At 35.0% G+C, this 19,230-nt stretch overlaps 1 non-coding gene across 1 annotated transcript; it reads left to right on the top strand.

Annotated features, from left to right (window-relative positions):
- The first annotated feature begins 788 nt into the window (after positions 1-788).
- LOC131180396 (small nucleolar RNA R71) lies at positions 789-895 on the top strand. The gene has a single exon (XR_009149172.1). It is a non-coding gene; the product is annotated as a small nucleolar RNA R71 (small nucleolar RNA).
- The last annotated feature ends 18,335 nt before the right edge of the window (positions 896-19,230 follow it).

Genomic DNA, 19,230 nt, shown 5'->3' with positions numbered 1-19,230 from the left:
GTGTTCATTTCTGATTGGCTAGGCATTTTGCTAGCAGCCTTACTTGAAGAGCTTGCTTGCTGAGCGATCTGATTCTCTAGCATTTTGTTCTGAGTAGCAAGTTGGTCCACTCTAGAAGTTAGCTGTTTAATCAATACAATTTGTTGTTGTTGAGCTGCTAGGAACCCTTCCATCATGGTTTCCATATTCATTTTCAGTTCAGGTTATTAAAGTTAGAGAGGTAGTGATGACTGTGCAAAGTTTTATCCTTTGTTCTGAAATCCAGGGGGTGCTGGTGGTTTGTACCCTTATTGCTTATTGGCTGGTTCTGTTGATTGGACCATGAGAAATTTGGGTGGTTCCTCCATCCAGGGTTGTAAGTATTTGAATATGGATTATTGGGCTGCCTTTGGTTGAAGTTTCCTCCATTATTCACATAGTTCATCTATTCTATGGAGGGTTCATTAAAATTGTTGTATTCTGAACTCATGTATCCTCCTCCATAGCTGTCTTCAGGTTGACTATTTGTACCAACTGCGTTGGCTTACATTCTTTCGAGTTTCCTTGTGAGCTGATCAAATTGAACATTTATCATGCTTAGGGCATCTACTTCTAGTACCCCTGCAGTTTTCCTTGCATTTCCTCTTTCATTTGACCACTCATAGTTATGGTATGCAACCCTTTCTGGAAGTTCAAGTGCTTGTGGCACTGTTTTCTCCATTATATCACCCTCTGCAGCTGAATCAATTGTGCTCCTTGTAGAGGGTAGTAATCCATTATAGAAATTTTGCACTAATAGCCAATCTTCTATACCATGGTGTGGACATTCCCTCTGCAGGTCTTTGTATCTTTCCCATGCGTCATAGAGTGATTCTCCTTCCTTTTGTCTGAAGGTGTTGAGCTCAAACCTTAGTTTTACAGTCTTTACAGGTGGAAAATACCTTGCTAGAAAAGCTTGAGAGAGGTTCTCCCAAGTAGTGAATGTTCCAGCTAGTTGAGAAAGTAACCACTTCCTTGCTCTGTCCCGAAGGGAGAATGGGAATGCTCTGAGTCTTATTGCTTGATCAGGCACTCCATTTGTCTTGAATGTATCACATAAGGCAAGAAAGCACTGGAGGTGATAGTGTGGGTCTTCTGTAGGTGAACCTGCAAACTGGGTTTATTGAATTTTTTGGAGCCATGCTGGTTTTAATTCAAAGTTGTTGGCTTCCACTGTGGGTCTAGTGACACTGGGCTGAAATCCTTGAACAAATGGAGCTCCATAATCTTTCATGAGTCTTGGTCTATCATTATTATCGCCCATGGTTGGAATTTCAGGATCTCCTTAACTGTGCTCTTGATGTTTCCTTTCCCTCCTGATGGCTTTCAGAGTTATGTCTATCTTCGGATCACAGTCCAAAATTTCTTCCTCTGGCCTTGTTGTGGTCATATACCAGATTAGCACCTGAGAGAAAAGAAGAAAAATATAACCAGTAAAATAAAATTATATAATAAATATAATTGCCTAAATCAGCTAAATTGCCTATCGCTTGATAGCACTATAGCCAAAAAATCACCGGTAAAGGCGACAAAAACTTGTTTGCTGGTTTTACAACCCTGCAAGTGCACGGATCGCTAACAAGTAATAAAGTGATAAGTAGAGTATCATTCCCACGAGGACCTTTGTTTAGCAAGTACCAATCTACATAGTAATTTTGACTATCTAGGCTATCGAATATTTAGGGAATGAAGTTTGCTAACTTTAAACACTGGAATAGTAAACTTAAAATGAAGTAATCTATTTTTGAAACAATTCTAGAGTTAAGATTTCACACTTGAATCTTATTAGGGATGTTATCTCGTTTATTTACTGAATTGAGGATCATTTTCCTTGATGGAAATTAGCCCTAAGTTATCCTAAATCCTCTCTCAAGGCATCTAGGGTGTATTTTTATTAACTCAAATCCTACTTTTATGGTGATCAAATTAATTAAAATCCTTTAAGACCTTTGACCAATTTTTAGGTTCCACAAAGGTATCAGCCTATATCTAGGTTAGATTTCCTAGGTTCAAGTTCTTGATTTTCTAATGTTAATTTTCACCTTTCAGTCCTTCAATCAACATCTACAATCATGTCTAAGTGGGTACCATCACATAGCATGCATTAGGATCACAAGAAATTAAATCAAGAAACGAATCTCAAATCCGGTGAATAAAACTTAATATTCATCCATAATAATAATTACAAGCATTACTCTCCCAAATATAGAATAAGGAAACTACTCACTCATGGTGAGTTCTACAAACATCATGATAAAGGTAAAAATAATAAAAAAAAGAAAATCATGTAAAATAAATAAAGCAATTGAAATTTGTCTAGGGAGATGAAATGAAGGAACCGAAGATAGTTTGCAGCTTTGATCTTGTGGAGCTTAAGCTGGAAAACTTCTTTTGGTACCGATGCGGAGCCCGACAGCAGCAACCTTCAGCAGCACTCTCTGCGACCATCCTTTTTTCTGAAGTTTTCTTTTCTATTTATATTGGTTGCTCTAGGGTTAGGTCACTTTGAGTCCAAAGGGCCTTAGGAGTCTCATTTTTATCCAAAAATAGGAGGGGAATTTGAGTTATAAAACTGGCTACAGCATAGTGCATGGCTCGTGTGTCACTACACAGGTCCCGTAATGTAGGGCCGTTAAGTTGCTGGAAGAGAATTGTGAAACCTTATATTGGCATAGAAAGTTACACGAGTCTGTACCAACTACACGGGCCTGGTTACACGGGCCGTATACTGTTGTTCCCATAAGGTTCTTCAAGCTTGTGCCCAGTAGAGACTTACACGAGTCCCTACAGATTACACGGGTCTACTTACACGACCCGTGTACTTGTGTTTCTCATCGATTCTCTTGCCTTTCTTCTGGTAGAGAGTTACATGGGTCTGGGGCTTGGTTTACACGACCCGTGTACTTTGTATCAACAGTAATTCTCTATCTCTTAACTCCTCCAAGCTTTCCTTTGTCCTCCTTTACTTCTGGGGGCTTCACCCAAACATATGAAATGATGCAGAAAACATGGAATTAAGGGCTTTACAATAGAAATTACAAAAACTAATGAAATCAACTATTATGCATGAAAATACTTGCCTAAATGCTATGAAATAGTATGCAAATGTGCTTAAAAATATCTATAAAATTCAAGTGTATCACATAACTTAGGCCATGACACAAAATTTCCAAACATGCCGTGTTGTACACCACGACAAGACAAACTCACCCCATTAATCGAAATCAATGAAGGAGGTGGCTAGTTAGCTAATGAGTACTCATCCAAACTCACCTAAGACTAGCAAGCCAGAGAGGGAGGAATATAGTCAAACTCACCCCATAAATGGAGGAGCAACATAGTGATATTGCGATGCCAAGTGTGAATAAAAAATAATTTAAATCAAGTTATTCAAACATTTCATACAATTCACAAATTATATTTTATTCCAAACTTTTCATTTACAAAGTAGGCAACACACTATTTTTCAAATAAGATTTTCAAAGCCATAACAATCAAAATTATTCACAATATTTATTTCAAGACTTGTCAAGTAGAAACAAAGAATTTTAAGTTTGTTGTGCACAAACCTAATGTGAGTCACCTCTAGGCCTTGACTCAGTTTGCCCTATCCTTTTCTAGGTCTTTTTCAGATGAAACACGCAATTTATAGTGTTTCAGTATCTTATCTCACAATAAATCCAATAATTAAGTCATATAAATTTAATTCTAGCCCCAATATGCTTAAACTAACGTTCTTGGAAATTTTTATTTTGGAGTTACTATTCACGAAACTATTTAAGTCAATTTATTGACTTTCTAATGCTTAATAGCTATGGGAATTCTAATTTCACCCACATACCACATTTTGGTTACCTAACTTGTTGGCTTTAGTTGTTTTCTCAAACTTTAAGTTTCTTAGTTGAAATTCCAAAATTTCAGATTTGGTGTCCTATTTTACACTGCTCCATTGGTCAAGTAGCTGTGGTAATTTGGCTAAGTTTTCTTCATAGAAGTTGTTTCTTATTGTCTTAACTTTATTTCTCTTTTTGAATCACTCCATTTGGAGTTTTGTAGCCCTAGTTATGGCCATTTGAACATGGCTGGCCGGATTTGGTATTACCCAGAATTTTGGGCATTTCCAGGATTTTGGCAATTTTTGTAGGTTGACTGCAGGTAAATTTTTGGATAGGTTATGGTCAAATTTTGGGTTTGTTTTCTCCATGAAAGTTGTAGGGCTATGTCTCAGCTTTCCATCGGTATAAAATTCAGGTCATTTAGACCTTCCTAGACCAAGTTATGGTCATTTACGTAACTACTGTTCATTTGGTCATTTTTATACAGTTCAGTGTGCCCAATTCAGGATTTGGCCTAATTGTTCACTAAGTTATGGTCACTTTCTAGGCATGATCTCTAAATTGAAAAATGTGCCAATTTGTGTCTATTTTCATTCTCAATTAGCCTCACACCAATTGGGTTGGTAAATTTTTAGTTTTGGTCCCTAAAAGGGACCTAGGTCAAACTACCAGCATATTGACCTTAACCAATCCGAATTGGAACTTGGTTCCAACAATTCATACATACCACAAATGGTCACAATTGACCATTACTCAACACAAATAAGGTTAACTACATCATTTGGCCAATTCTCAAATTTTCCTCCAGTTTCTTCAAAATGCTCAAACCTTAACTACACATAAAGTTCAATTTAATGCATTCAAAGTGCACATTCATGATCTCTACACCTAATGCACCTCAAATAACCATTCAAACACTTCAAACTCATTCTTTTCAAACCCTAACCCTAGTTGGACTAATTTCCATATTACTCCCCCAACAATTGTTTCGTTTTGATTTTTCACAATTTCTAAGTTAAGTGAGCTACATACACAATAATTAAACTAAGATTTAAAACCAATTTATATATACCTTGATTTATGTATTCTCTAATTCTCCAAGTCTCCTTCTTTTCTTCTTCTTTTAGTTACTAATCACTCCACCAAGGTCTAAAATCAAACTTTAATGTTGGAGGTTAGGGTTTTTATGGTGAAGAAGGGAGGAGAAATCAAGTTTTTAAGGGTTAAAAATGGTGGAATTGTGAGAGAATTAGAGAGAAAGAGAGCGTGGTGGAAATCCATGAGGAAGAAGACCAAAAATAGATTTCTTTATTTTGATTTTTTTTATGTGTATTTATCCCAAATTGACTTAGTCAAATTAAGTAAATAATTGATAATTATTTATTGAGTCATACGTGATGTCACCCATGATGATGTCATTATTCTTTATTTTCTTTTCTTTTCTTTTCCTTTCTTTTTCCCTACTTCTTTAATTTAATTCCGTATTTCAAAATTTTAATTTCTCAAATTTTATTGGAAAGTTAGGTCAGGAGTCAGCTCTAGAAGTAAATTGACCGATTTGGCCCTCATCGGTTTGATTCGGTTTGCAAGTTATTCGATATTTCTTCCGAATCCCTAACCTAATTATTTGACCTGCTTAACAAATTTTTTCTGTGATTTTCTCTTTTCCACTGTGTTCACAATAGTCCTAAGGACCGCAGCATCACATTCTACGATTCAAAATTTGAGTTTAGACTGACCTCGCAGTCATTCCCGAGAAGGTCACCCATCGCTGTGACTCCCAACTCATTTAACTTCTTGTGTTCTGTTTTTCTTATTTATACTTAACTATTTGACAATTACTAATTATTTGCATTCGGGGCTTATCTAGGTGTCTTAAACGTGGTTCTAATTGCCTTAATTGTTCGGACTGATACCGGTCACCAGAACAGTATAATTTATCAGGCTATGTAAATAGGGGTGTTACAAAAGCGGCCAAGTGAGCTGCTAAGCATCATAGTACTACCTTTGGAGCTTTTGTCAGGCATTACATTATACCCTTATTGTACATATTTATTTTGATCTATGTGACTGTATTTACACTTGTAAATTGGTATTGAGCAGTTGTACAAAACTTGTAATAATATTATTTTGGATTTTCTGATTTAAAGTTAGACCGATGAATGTAAATGAAATTTTTCATTAAGGAAATGTATATGAAACTATTAGTCTTATTTTTTGAAAATATTTGAGTTGATAATTGTGAATTGTGGAATTGACTTGAATTGTGGAGTTTGAGAAAAATTGTGATAATTTGAGTTGTAATGGTGGTTGATTTTGATGAAGTGAATTATAGGAAGTGCTTTTCTACAGGTCAAAATTTTTGGTTTTTCACAATTACTGCTGGCACTCTGCCGAAATTTTTACAAAAGTTGCGAAAAATTTTAAAATGGTAAAAAATTTTAACTAACTTTTAAACTTTAATTAAATGTTTTAATACCTGTTAAAAATGCTCACCACTTCCAAAAAAGTAAGAAAATTGTTTTAAAATTCCTTGTAGTGTATTTAATGGGTTATCGGTAGACGGAGTTGGTAATTCATTAGATATACTACGGGAACATGTTATGCCTTACAAAATGGTAAGGTGTGACATTTTTAATAGGTTCCGAAGAACTGTTTTACCAATTTATAGCTGGCACTCTGCCGAATTTTTTATAAAATTTACGAAAATCCTGAATTAATCAAAATTTCAACGAATGACATAAATGTTATAAATTTCACTTAAAAGCTTTTTAATTAATAATATAAGCACTGGAAATTGTAATAAAATAAGATAAGGTGCTCCGGCACTCTGTGTGACATGCCTCACTTGGCTACACCATAAACTGGTGAAAGGTGTCACATTTAGTGATATCAGAGCACGATTTAGGCGTTTCTGGGTTTAGATAGAGTCCATACCATGCATTGCATTTATAAGAGTCGAGGTGACACTAATGCAGATATGTTTGTTTTTTGTTATTTTGGTTAGGATATGGACCTGACATCGTAGAGAGTAGTTGAGAAAGAGGTGGAGAGTCATGCTCCACTCATGGCTCAAGCTGGGGGGAGGGGGGGGGGGACCTGCTCCACTAGCACCAGAGGCACCTGCACAGCCTCAGTTTGCTCTATTCCAACAAATGACTGAATTCTACAGATAGATGATGGGGGCTATCTCACCATCACAACCATAGCCATAACCTTCCCCACCACCACAGAAGTCCCATTTGGAGAAGATAAGAAAATATGGGGCTGTGGAGTTCTTCGGAAAGAAAGAAGATGATCCTCCAACAGCCGAGAACTAGCTAAATATAACAGAACGAGTACTGAGACAACTCCACTGCATCGTAGAACAAAACCTAGAGGGTGCTGTATCCCTACTTCAAGATGATGTATATCAGTGGTGGGACACAGTATCCAGGGAGGTACAATCGGATCAGATAACATGGGAATTCTTCCTCACAGAGTTCGGGAAGAAGTATGTCAGCAATGTGTACTTGGAAGAGAGGAGAAGAGAATTTATTAGTCTGAGACAGAGGCAGAGTACGAAAGAGAATTTGTTAGACTGAGTCCGTATGGAAGGGAGATAGTCCCTACAAAAGCTGAGTGGTGCAGACAGTTTGAAGAAGGGTTGAATGATAACATTAAGATTATGATAACGGCTTTGGGGATTTCAGATTTTGCAAAATTGGTTAAAGCTGCATTGAAAGTAGAAAGAGTCAGAATTAATGAGCGGAGCAGAAGGGAGAGATAGTAGAAGAGAGGTCTGGGTCAGACCAGTGTATCCTCTACTCCTGGTAAGAAGTTCAGAGGTCCTCCTGCCCAGAGTACTAGTCAGCCACAAGGTCAGGGCCAGTCCCAAAGGCCCAAATCTTAGTTCACACTGAGGAGAAGCCAGTACACACTATCAGTGGGTAGCTCTCTAAGGACGGTGTTTAGGGGACCAGCCCCAGCAGTCTCTTCAGCCTGTCCACACTGCCAAAGGTGGCACAAGGGGGAATGTTAGCGAGTGACTAGGGGTTGCTTTCGGTGTGGGTCTACAAGGCATCAGATCAGAGATTGTCCAAGGAGGATTGCTACAGCTACTCCTGTGACACCCCTTACCCGTCTACAGTATAGTTGAGCAAGATATGCCAACAGTGTGCAGGGCACCCTAACTTATTTCATAGCAATTTACCCTACATAATTTATTTATTTATTATTTACCAAGTGCAAGATTTACCATTTATATCATTAATTTACAAATTAGATTAATTTGATTTTTCATAAATTTTTATAGAAAATCCGACAGAGTGCTGACTGTAAATTGGAAAACAGTTCTTCTGAACCTGTTTAAAATACGCTTCCAATATAGTTTTCAAATTCAGAACTCGAATATATACACATATCAACTCAATCTGCAATCTCATCACCATTTCAATTTTTTTTTTTCACATCACAATTCAAATCACATTCATGAATATTTCCCAACATTTCATTTTTTTCAACATAATATACAAAAAATTTCCATAACATGAAATTTTATATATTTACATCATCACATAATTTCAAGAGTTTGTAATTATAACCAAAGACTAATACAAAATGCAAAATACAAAATACAACCCAGAATTTCTAATGTCCTACCAAGTGCACTGCAGATATTAGGTGACAATCACCCAATCTGAGGTCTGCTGGACTCCCCAATTATGTCTCCAGTACTTGCGCGTGGCAAAAGTGACACGCTAAGCAATTCTGCTTAGTAGTGCCAATATAAAATAAAATAACTAAAATACAATAAATATGCAGAATGTATGTTAACATTTTATGTAGACTTAATTTCTAGCATTTATTGCAGTATCATTTGATTAAATTTTGGTAAGATTTATTTTAATTGCCCGAGTAGCCTATACTAGTCGACTGGACTAGATAAATGAGTAAACTGGAACTGGGTCCCAAGAACCTCGGGCCATCACACCATTGGTCACATTGTGTCTCCCGGTGTGCAACAGAATAACTAATAAGCTGTAATAATTATTAGGAATAAAACCCAAGTATAACAACTCAATCAACATAGCCAAAGGCTATTTTATCACAGAATGGCACAGGAGGCCATAAAATACAGAATGGAATGAAGCCATATGTAGTACTGCTAACAGAACCCTATTAGCATGCCAACCTATCCAAACCAATCTTACTAGGTGTACTAGGGCATGTTACACTTTTAAATTTTACAATTCATGAAATTGAAGTTTAAGTGTTACTATTCATTTCATTAGTCAACTAAAATGTTGACTTTAGCATAGACAACAGGTACATTGGTTCTAATATTCCCAACATACCACATTTTGCATTCTAAAGTTGTTGGTATTGGTTGCCAATACCATTTCTAAGCTTAGTGTTAGTTATTCACAATTTTCAGATTTCAAGCATTATGTTTACTGTTCCATTAGTCATTTGTACAGTAGGAATTTAGAAAAGTTGCCTTCATGAAAATTGTTCCTTATTGTGTCTAGTTACATTTCTTTTTTTGAATCACTCCATTTGGAGTTTTATAGCTCAAGTTATGGCCTAAACACCATAACTGGCCGGATTACAAACTTTCCAGATTTTTTGGACAGAACCAAATCTACAGTGTTTGTACACTGACTGCAGGTTAGTTTTTGAACATGTTATGATCAGATTTTGGGTTTGGTTTCTTCATGCAAGTTGTAGGTCTATGTCTCAGATTTCTTCTGGTAAAATATCAGGTCAATTGGACCTTTCTACACTGAGTTATGACTAAATGAATAAATACTATTCATTTGGTCATTTTGCCCAGGCAGAATGCAGGTCACCCGGATTAGGGCAATCTTTAGGTGAACTTGGTTTTGTTTTCTAGGCAGGGTTTCTTCACCAAAGTTGTGCCATTATGTGTATAGTTTCATGTCCAATTGGCCTTTCACCAATTGAACCTACAAAACTCCAGTTATAGTTGCCCAAACCTACTGGACTCACACCTAGTCTTGCAGGTTACCAAGGGTAGCATACCTAGCTTCAATTCTCATGACACAAGCCACTTCATTTCTTAATCACAAGTAACCAAATGGTTAGTAATTGACCATTAAAACTTACTTTCACCATTACATGAACAAAGTTTCAAATTTGGGTCCAAACCCTAGCCCTACCATTTCAGATTTTTGCATTTTCTTGCACTTCACTATCCTAATCAATATATTAGTGTTAAGGGCAGCCATAATACCATTTTAGTTCTAAGAAATCTTCAAAACCCTACCAAGTTCAAGGCTACTGAAAATATTAGGGAAGGTATGCTTATGATTTTATTTAAATTTCTTTGTAAATATCCACTAATTCTACTCCTTCCACATGAATTTAAAGAAAAAGAACAAGTTTGGTCACTAACCTCTAATGGGGTCACTTCCAAACTTGTGAGAACTCTTCCTTTACACTTCTTTTTACTCCCAAAAGCTTCACTAGGATGAAAGAACAAGATTTTGTGTTGGGCACTAAGGCTTTAGTTGGTGAAAAACCAAGAAACTCAAGCTTTGGTAAGCTTGGCTATGGAGGAGAGGGAAGATGAAGTGGTGCGGCTTGGAAGGAGGAAGGAGCTGCTGGTTTTTTCTAGATTTTCCAACTTCTTTTCCTCATTTTTTTATGTATTATAATTGTGGTTCTTTATTTTGATTGGCCAAAGAATTTAATTAGCTCATGCTTACATATGCATTACGTAATAATTCTAATTTACTTTCATTTTCTTTTCTTTCTCTTGCTATTCATTTTTAATAAATTTTTCATCATTATTTGTTTATATTTTATGTCATATAATTCACTTACATAAATGGACAAGTTGGTAAAAAATCATCTCTGAAGATGAAATGACCAAAATGCCTTCCATTTGGCTTAACAAGCTAAAATTGTGTGTACCGATTGATTAAATTTTCCTTGTGTTTTCTTAACAATTTATTGTCATTGGAAACCCAATAATCCTTCCCTGAGTTCTCAAAAATTGTAACACCCCTCGCCCGTTTACAGTATAGCCGAGGAAGGCGTGCTACACAGCTTGCAAGAGCACCTAGTCTGTTATCAACTCATTTCCTGAACTCAATTTGATTTTAAGAAGTTTTTTACATAATATTCATATCATACTGATACTATTTTCATACTTTAATAAAATCAGTGTTTCAAAAATAGTAATAGAAATCCGGCATGGTGCCATCTGCATTTCGAACAAAATGTACTTATAAACATGTTAAAAATAGTTCAATATGATAATCTCAACCATCCTACTAATTTTTCAATCTCACAATTTAATAATTTCAAAATACAGTCCATCATATTTTATAATCATCAAAACACTACCCATAAGAGTTTAATATATACAAATTATTACAAACTTTAAAGTTTTATGATATCTATACATATTACATAACAAAATGTCAAAATACAACTGATAGTCATTACACAAGATCCTAAATCCTGCCATGTATGCAGTGTAGTGCAAATGACTCTGGACTCCTGTGCAGATCTGATGTCTCACCCGGTCGTAGGTCTGCTGGGCTCCCCAGCTATGTCTCCAATATCTACGCATTACAAAAGCAATGCGCTAAGCAATTTTGCTTAGTGGTACCAAATATAAAGAAATATACACTAAAATAAAGTAAATGAATTTATGACATCGATATTCTTTACAATTGTTGTTTATACTTTTATTTGCTAACATTTTAATTTTTACTAATTTTGGTGCTGCTCTATGTTAGAAGATTGGATTTAGCTATTTAAATTTAATAATGCTTAAATTAATTGCTCGTGTAGCCTATATACTGATCAAACTAGATAAACGGATATACTTGCACTGGGTACCTAGTACCTCGGGCCGTCACACCATCGGTCACAAAGTGTCTCTTGGTGTACAAACAGTGTGGCTAAAAAGCCATATAGTCAATCTGGCGATAAGCCAAGTATAATAACACGATAAGTATAGTCGTAGGCTATTATAGTCACAATCTGGCATAATAAGCGGTAAAAACACAGTATGGCATAAAGCTATTTACAGAACAACTGTCAGAATCCTATTGCCATGCCAAACTATACAAACTAGTCAACTAGGCAAACTAGGGCACATTACAATTTAATTGTTTAATTCTTCATTTTTTTGAGTTTACTAGTTATTATGTAATTCACAAGTCAATGTAAATGTCACAAATTGTTAGACTAGGTAATATGGATAAGTTCATTTTTTTGAGTTTACTAGGTAATATGGATAAGTTGATTCTAGCATCAACATGTCACAAATTGTAATTCAATATTCTGCCAATATAATGCAATTTACCATTTTTACAAGTTGGCATTCATTGCCAAATTACTTCAAGTATCATTTTATGTAATTACCAAAGTTTCAGTTTTAGTGTGCTAGAATTGTCTAGCTTATTGTTCTATTTCTCTTGGTTTTTAGCTTCTAGTCAAAGAAGAAAAATTGTAGCTCTATGTCTTATTGAACTCTTAGAAAAATTTCAGGTCATTCTGACTTTTATAGACCAAGATATGGCCAATTTACTAAAGCTGGACAGATTGCACCTTTAGTGCAAAATTTGGTCAATTTTAGGTCACTTTTAGTTCTGACAGTTTTGGTACCCGAACTTGTGCAAGCTATTTGACTTGGTTCTGGCTATTTCTGGGCTTTAGTTTCTTCATAATAATTGTAGCTCTATGTCTAAGCTATCATGGTAAAAATTTCAGGTCAATTGGACCTGTTTTGAGTGAGTTATGGTCATCCTAATGATTACTATTCATATGGTCAAAAATCTGGGTTTGCAAGGTTGCCATTCCGGATTTGGTCATTTTTAAGGTCAGTTTCGAGGTAGAATTTTAGCAACATTTCCTAATGAAAGTTGGCCTATTTGGTGTCTAGTTTCACCCCCCATTGGCCTCATACCAATTGGGTTCACAGTTTTGCACTATTGACCTAATTTAGGTGTTGTTAACACACATAACCTGCATTTGAAAATTACACTTCCAATTTTCACAATCCTCCTCCTCCCAATACTTCAATATTCAATCATGGCACTTCTATGTATATTGTACAAAATTCCAGTAAAGTATTTTGGACAGAACACTCAAGTGCTCAATGCACACAATACACCATTCAAGTTCAACATTTACTTCAACCCAAATTCAATGTACATCAACACTTATATTACACATACACTTCCATGGCAATTACACAAACTGCCCACCATTCAACACCATCATATTTCATTAATAAATTTCATAAGCTCACACACAAATTCTTGATATTTAAGGCTGCCCAACATGGCAGTTTACTAAAGCATCAAAGTCCCACTTTTAAACCCTTAATTCAAGCACTAACATACACATACTTGGATATTAACTTACTACAACTTCCATTTGAGTTAATCAACCTTAAATCCCATCCATTAGAGGTAAGAAAAACTCAACCACAACAAACTTTCATGGCTGCCGAAAATGGACAAGTTCATATCTCAATATTTTCTTCCTTTCTCTTCACCAAATTACTCACCTCAACCTAAACACAAGGTTTACTAAAGCAAGGGAGAGGATTTGGACACTTACCACTTTTTGAGCTTGTTAAAACTTTACTAAATCTCTTCCTTTTTGTTCCCAATATCTTCCCCAAAGTGAGTAGGCAAGCTTTAATGAAGGATCCAAGTGGAAATGATGGCTTGATGATGGAGAGAGGAGGCTTCATGCATGGGCAGCCATGGAGGTTTTGGTTGGGATATTCATTTCGGCAAGATGAAGTTTGATGAGGAAGAATATGACAATGAGTGGAACCTATTGTCCCAAGGTCCCATATGTGTCCCTAATTAGGAGTTAGTGAAGCACTAAACTCATTTTTAATATTTAATTATTTCAAGTTTTATTATTTGCACATTTATCTCCTTTCTTTCACTATTTACATAATGTATCACAATTTAATTTTTCATGACATTTTCTGAGTGAAATATCATTTATTTTTAATGGACATTGAGGTCAAAAGGAAACTCTAGTTGTTAAATTATCAAAATGCCTCGCTTCAGGTTGTATTCCCGATTTTTCGGTAACACAGATTTTTATCTATTTCTCGATTTTTCGTTTTTCCTTATACTAATTTATTAATTTTTCTTTGATATTTCTATTGTCAATTACATTTCAATAAATCTTTAATTATGTCTCAAAATTTAATTCCGAGAGTTCCCCGCAATCCTAGGGTCGGCAATTGCCTTTGCCATAACTTCTCGGTGCGGTTACCCATCGCTACGGTGCCGGCTCATTTAACCTTATTTCATTTTCTCTCTTTTATTTTTCTTTAATTTTTCTTGTATTTTCTTTTTATTTATTTCATCATTATATGTCTGTTCACTATCACCGACGTGTAGTTTCAGACATCCTGACTTGCCTGGACTGTAACATACCTATGTTCGGTAGTGCGTTCTACTGTTTCGGTGACCAGTGTCTGTCCGGACAGCTAGAATGCCTAGAACTACATTTAAAAGTTAGTGAGGAGATATAAAATAATGAAATACAAGAAAAGAAAATACAAGAAAAACAAAGGAAAAATAATAGCAATGAAATGAAACTAAGTTAAACGAGCCAGCACCGCAGCGATGGGTGATTATGACGGAAGTTACAGCAGTAATAGCGGACCCAGACTATGAGGAGCCCTTGGAATTTAGTTTCGAGACATAATTAAAGACTTATTGAAGTATAAATTTCATTAGAATTATCAAAAAAAAAATTAATTAGTACAAAGAAAAACGAGAAATCGAGAAAATGACAAAACTCTTTGTTACAGAAAAATCGGGAATGCATCTGAATAGGGGCATTGTGGTTATTTGACACCCCGAGTTGCCTTTTGACCTACATGTCCATTAAAAATAAATGATATTAAACTTTGAAAATGTCATAAAAAAATTAAATTGTGGTACATAATGTAAATAGTGGAAGAATGGTGACAAAATTACAAAATTGGAAACTTTGGATTATTAAATCTTAAAACTAAGTTAGTGCTCCACTAAGGGGAATTAAGGGACATTAAAATACAACATTTTGGGACAGAAAAATCTGTCATCTTCAACCTCACAAATAGACCAGCCGAATTTATCCTCCCAAAAGAAAATCCTCCATAGCCAAACCTCATTCTACCTCTATGCACTCCACATTTAGCCCTCTTTTACACTAAGTTTCTTCATTAAACCTTGCATACTCAGCTTGGGGAAGACATTGGCAGCAAAAAGAAGAAGTTTGGGTGAGGTTTTAACAAGCTCCAATAAGAGGTAAGTGCTTATTTTCTTCCCTTCCTTAATTAAAACTTGTGTTGAGGTTATGGGTAATATTTTGGGTGAAGAAATTTGAAGAAATGGTTGAGTTATGGACTGTCCATTTTTGGCAGCCATGGAAGTGTAAGGTAAGTGGTTTGTTCTTATATGAATTTGATGGGTAATGATGTTAAATTAAGTGCTTATATGTATTGAAGTTGATTACCATGTATAAAGTGTGATTGTAAGTTGAAAAGTGAAAATGGAAGTTTGATTATGTATGTGACTTGGGCAGCATCATGGTGAAGGTTGATAATGTTTAAATTCATGAATTATTGTTGAAGTATGGTACAAAAAAATGGCAGCCTATGTATATCAGATAGTAGTGATAAGGTATATAATTTGATGATGGAAGTATGTGTAATAATTAGGAGTGTTTATATGTATATATTGTTGGGTTTGAACTTTGTAAATTGTAACTGCATTTGGTGTATTTTGAAGTGATTATATTCTGTCCAAGTTGACCTATAATGTAAAGAAGTGAATGGTTTTGGTTAGTGCCAAATGCAGAATGTTGTGTGAAGTGAAGATGTAATTGGTAAACATGTGTTTGGTTTGGTGTTTGAAAAGCATGTATAAGGCAGTGTGCAAATGGACCTATAACCCTAAGTGTGTGGCTCCAATTGGTATGAGGCCAATTGGAGGTTAAACTAGGCACAAAATTTGCCAACTTTCATGAAGAAAGCCTACCTAAATTCTGTCCATAAAGTGACTTGAAAAATGACCAAATCCGGATTAGTAACTTGAAAGCCTGAAAATTGACCATTTGGGTAATTGTTAGTGTTTTGACCATAACTTACACAAAACAGGTCCAAATGACCTGAAAGTTTTACCATAAATAGTGTAGACATAGATCTACAATTCTTATGAAGACACCCAAACCCAGAAATGGCCAGAACCAAGCCAAATAGCTTGCACAAGTTCAGGTACCAAAACTGGCCGAACCAAAAGTGACTTAAAAATGACCTAAGCCTACCATTTTAGTGCATTCTGTCCAGTATTGGTAAATTGACCATATCTTGGTCTATACAATTCAAAATGACCTGAAATTTTGCCCTGCGTGCAATAAGACATAGACTTACAAGTTTGTAGTTTGGACCGAAACCTAAAAACTGAGGGAACTAGGTTATCCGGCTAGGTCAAATTAGTATACCGAAATCCGGCAAATTGTAATAAAATGCAATATACTTGAAAATGAATTTGGTAACATATACCAACACTAAAGAGCTATAAAATGTGACATATTTGTAACATTAAACCTAATTCACCTAGAGTGCATCGAGGATCAACATTTTAGGTTGACTAAGGAAAATAATAGAATTCAATAAATTAATTATTAAGCCTTATTGTTAGAGATAGTTTAAATGAGTACTGAAACACTTCATATTGTGTGTTTCAGTTAGCAAAGACTCAAGGAAGGGGAAGGAAACACTGAGTCAGGGCCAAAAGAGATTTATCAGAGGTTTGTGCACAACAGTTATTTCTTTTGACTTTCCAATCGAAATAAATTATGAGAATTTTGTATGTTATTATTTTAAATTGTGAAAATTGTTTGAATGGATATTTGATGGATGCTTATTGCTTGAAAAATATTGCAAATGGTTTGAAACCACAACTATCATGTATATTGATTGAATTCCTTGCTAGCTTGTCGAGTGGGACGAATTGACTTTGAATTCCCTCTCTGGCTGAAGTGTTGAGGTGTGTGCCTATTGATGACGAATAGGATGAGTACTCATATTATTGCTAGCTAGCTATGTTATTCCTCACTAGCCATCGGCTTTTGGGACAAATGGAACTTTGGAACATGATTCAGCTGTGTCTATGATTTATTGATATTTATTGTGATATTATGAAATAGAGTTTAAATTCTTTATGACATTCACTGTCTTTGAATTTAACTATGGTTTTAAGTATCCACTATTTATATGACTTATGATTTATGATTTAAAGTTGCATTTTCTTAATGTTGTGCACCACTGAGATATTGGCTCAGTGATAGCTTTTCATTGCTGTCGCAGGTAGACAGACAGACAGGGCAGCAGACTAGGCTGCTAGTGCTACATTGAGAGTTCATCGGGTATATTGAGTATACCATACTTTGCATTTTGTATTGTAATGTATGTTCACTATATGTATATATTGTTCTTAGTTTTGAACAGTTGTAAATTAAAATTGTACATTAAAATTGTACATTAAAATTGTAAATTAAATTTGTAAATTATTTTGGCTTGTAAATATTGTGATATATTTCTTTTATTTCAGCTTTTGAAAGCACTAGAAAATTATTATGGATTTGAGTGGACAAATGTTGAAAAACTTATTATGTTGATTGGATATTGGAGTTTGGGGATTGAACAAAATATTGGAAGTGCTTTTTACAGGTTTTTAAAGAACTGTTTTATTCAAAATACAGATGGCACTCTACCAAAATTTTTGCAGAAATTATTAATACTTCAAATGTGTTATCTGGTTTCATTTTAGTTAAAAAATTTTTAACACCTGTAAATAGTGCTCACCACTGTAAAATGAAGTAAGAAAAGGTTTAAAATCCCTTGTAGTGTATTTAATGGGTTATTAGTAGATGAAGTTGGTAATTCGTTAGGTATACTACGGGATCATGTTATGCCTTACGAAGGAGTAGGGTGTGACATGTTTTAGTGGTATCAGAGTTAGTTTTTAAATTCTGTTTTCACCTGTAATTAGAATATTCTTTCTTCATAGTACAACTGCTCAATGTCATTGTTTAATACATACAGTACATTACATTATAAATATGCACTAACGGGAGGAAATCTCCTTGTGTTATTTGTTCAGGAGGTCTAAGATCCTCGAATTGAGTATGGAAGAGGGTGATCATTCAGTCGATCAATCGATAGAGGTTGAGGTACAAGGGGAGGCCCTAGCCCTTCACAATGTGAGTGGATCAACCGCACTAGCTGAAGGAACGGAAGCGTGAAAAACACAAGTTTATACCATTGAATTCAAAAATTTTCACCTAAGGTCACATGCATCATGCAAGATTTATTTTTATCTATTTGATTTCAATGATAAACAACATATTAAAACTCTTTTCACATGTTTTTGGATCTGTATTTGCCATTTAAGATTTTAAAATAAATCAGATTAATTTTAGAACCCTAGATTAAATCAAGAACGATTACACTAATCTCTTGATGCACTGTAGCGTGTCTGTGCCTTTGAGATTCATCTTCAGGACACCAAATATTGTCCCTCTAGCTTGTCCACACCAAGAACACCTATGGAAGCCCTTGAACAGCTTCTAAAGCTTTTTCTATTAATTAGAAATTTAAGTTCTGCCTTTTAAGATATTAGAGATGTAAACAGGACACTAGAAACAATTTCTAGTGTTCTTAATTCAAGAGATTGATGGCTAATCTCTTTAAATTGATGAGAGATGAAGAAGAATAGATGAAAAGCCTCAAAGTGGCGTGACAAAGGAGAGGAGTGGCTGCTGGTTGCTTTTCTTTTCATAACAACACTTAAATAGCTAGGTTAACACATTAAACCCTTGCCACATGTCACCCTTTGATTAGCTCTAGGTTTAAGTGACCCAATCACATTGTGCCAAGTGTCAAACCCATATTTAATCTTGATTTTAATCATCTTACATGATTAAAAAATATTTGGCAAGCTTATGTGTAATCCCATATGTCACCATCTCATGATGCCACGTGTCACACTGTGAAATGACCAAAATGCCCCTGTGTCTTAATTTTGAGTTCTTAACCCAAAATAATTATTTTTCTTCTTCTAATCAATTTATATCAAATATAAATTAATTAATTAATCTCTATTAATTAATTTCTTATTAATTAAATTCATATTTAAACACTTTAAATATAAATTTAACTTATACTATACATCCAATAATCTAGATTTGGTTTCCAGTCATGCTAGGGACTTTGCAATTTAATTGCAAACCAAACCTATTTAATTAATCAATTAAACTCTTTAATTAATTAATTAAATCATATTTAAATAGGTGATAACTTGTGTATGTGTGTGACTTACTAGGCTCATCA

Source organism: Hevea brasiliensis, chromosome 5, assembly GCF_030052815.1.
Source record: "Hevea brasiliensis isolate MT/VB/25A 57/8 chromosome 5, ASM3005281v1, whole genome shotgun sequence".
Classification (NCBI taxonomy): Eukaryota; Viridiplantae; Streptophyta; class Magnoliopsida; order Malpighiales; family Euphorbiaceae; genus Hevea; species Hevea brasiliensis.
This window is presented reverse-complemented; position numbering and strand designations above follow the sequence as displayed.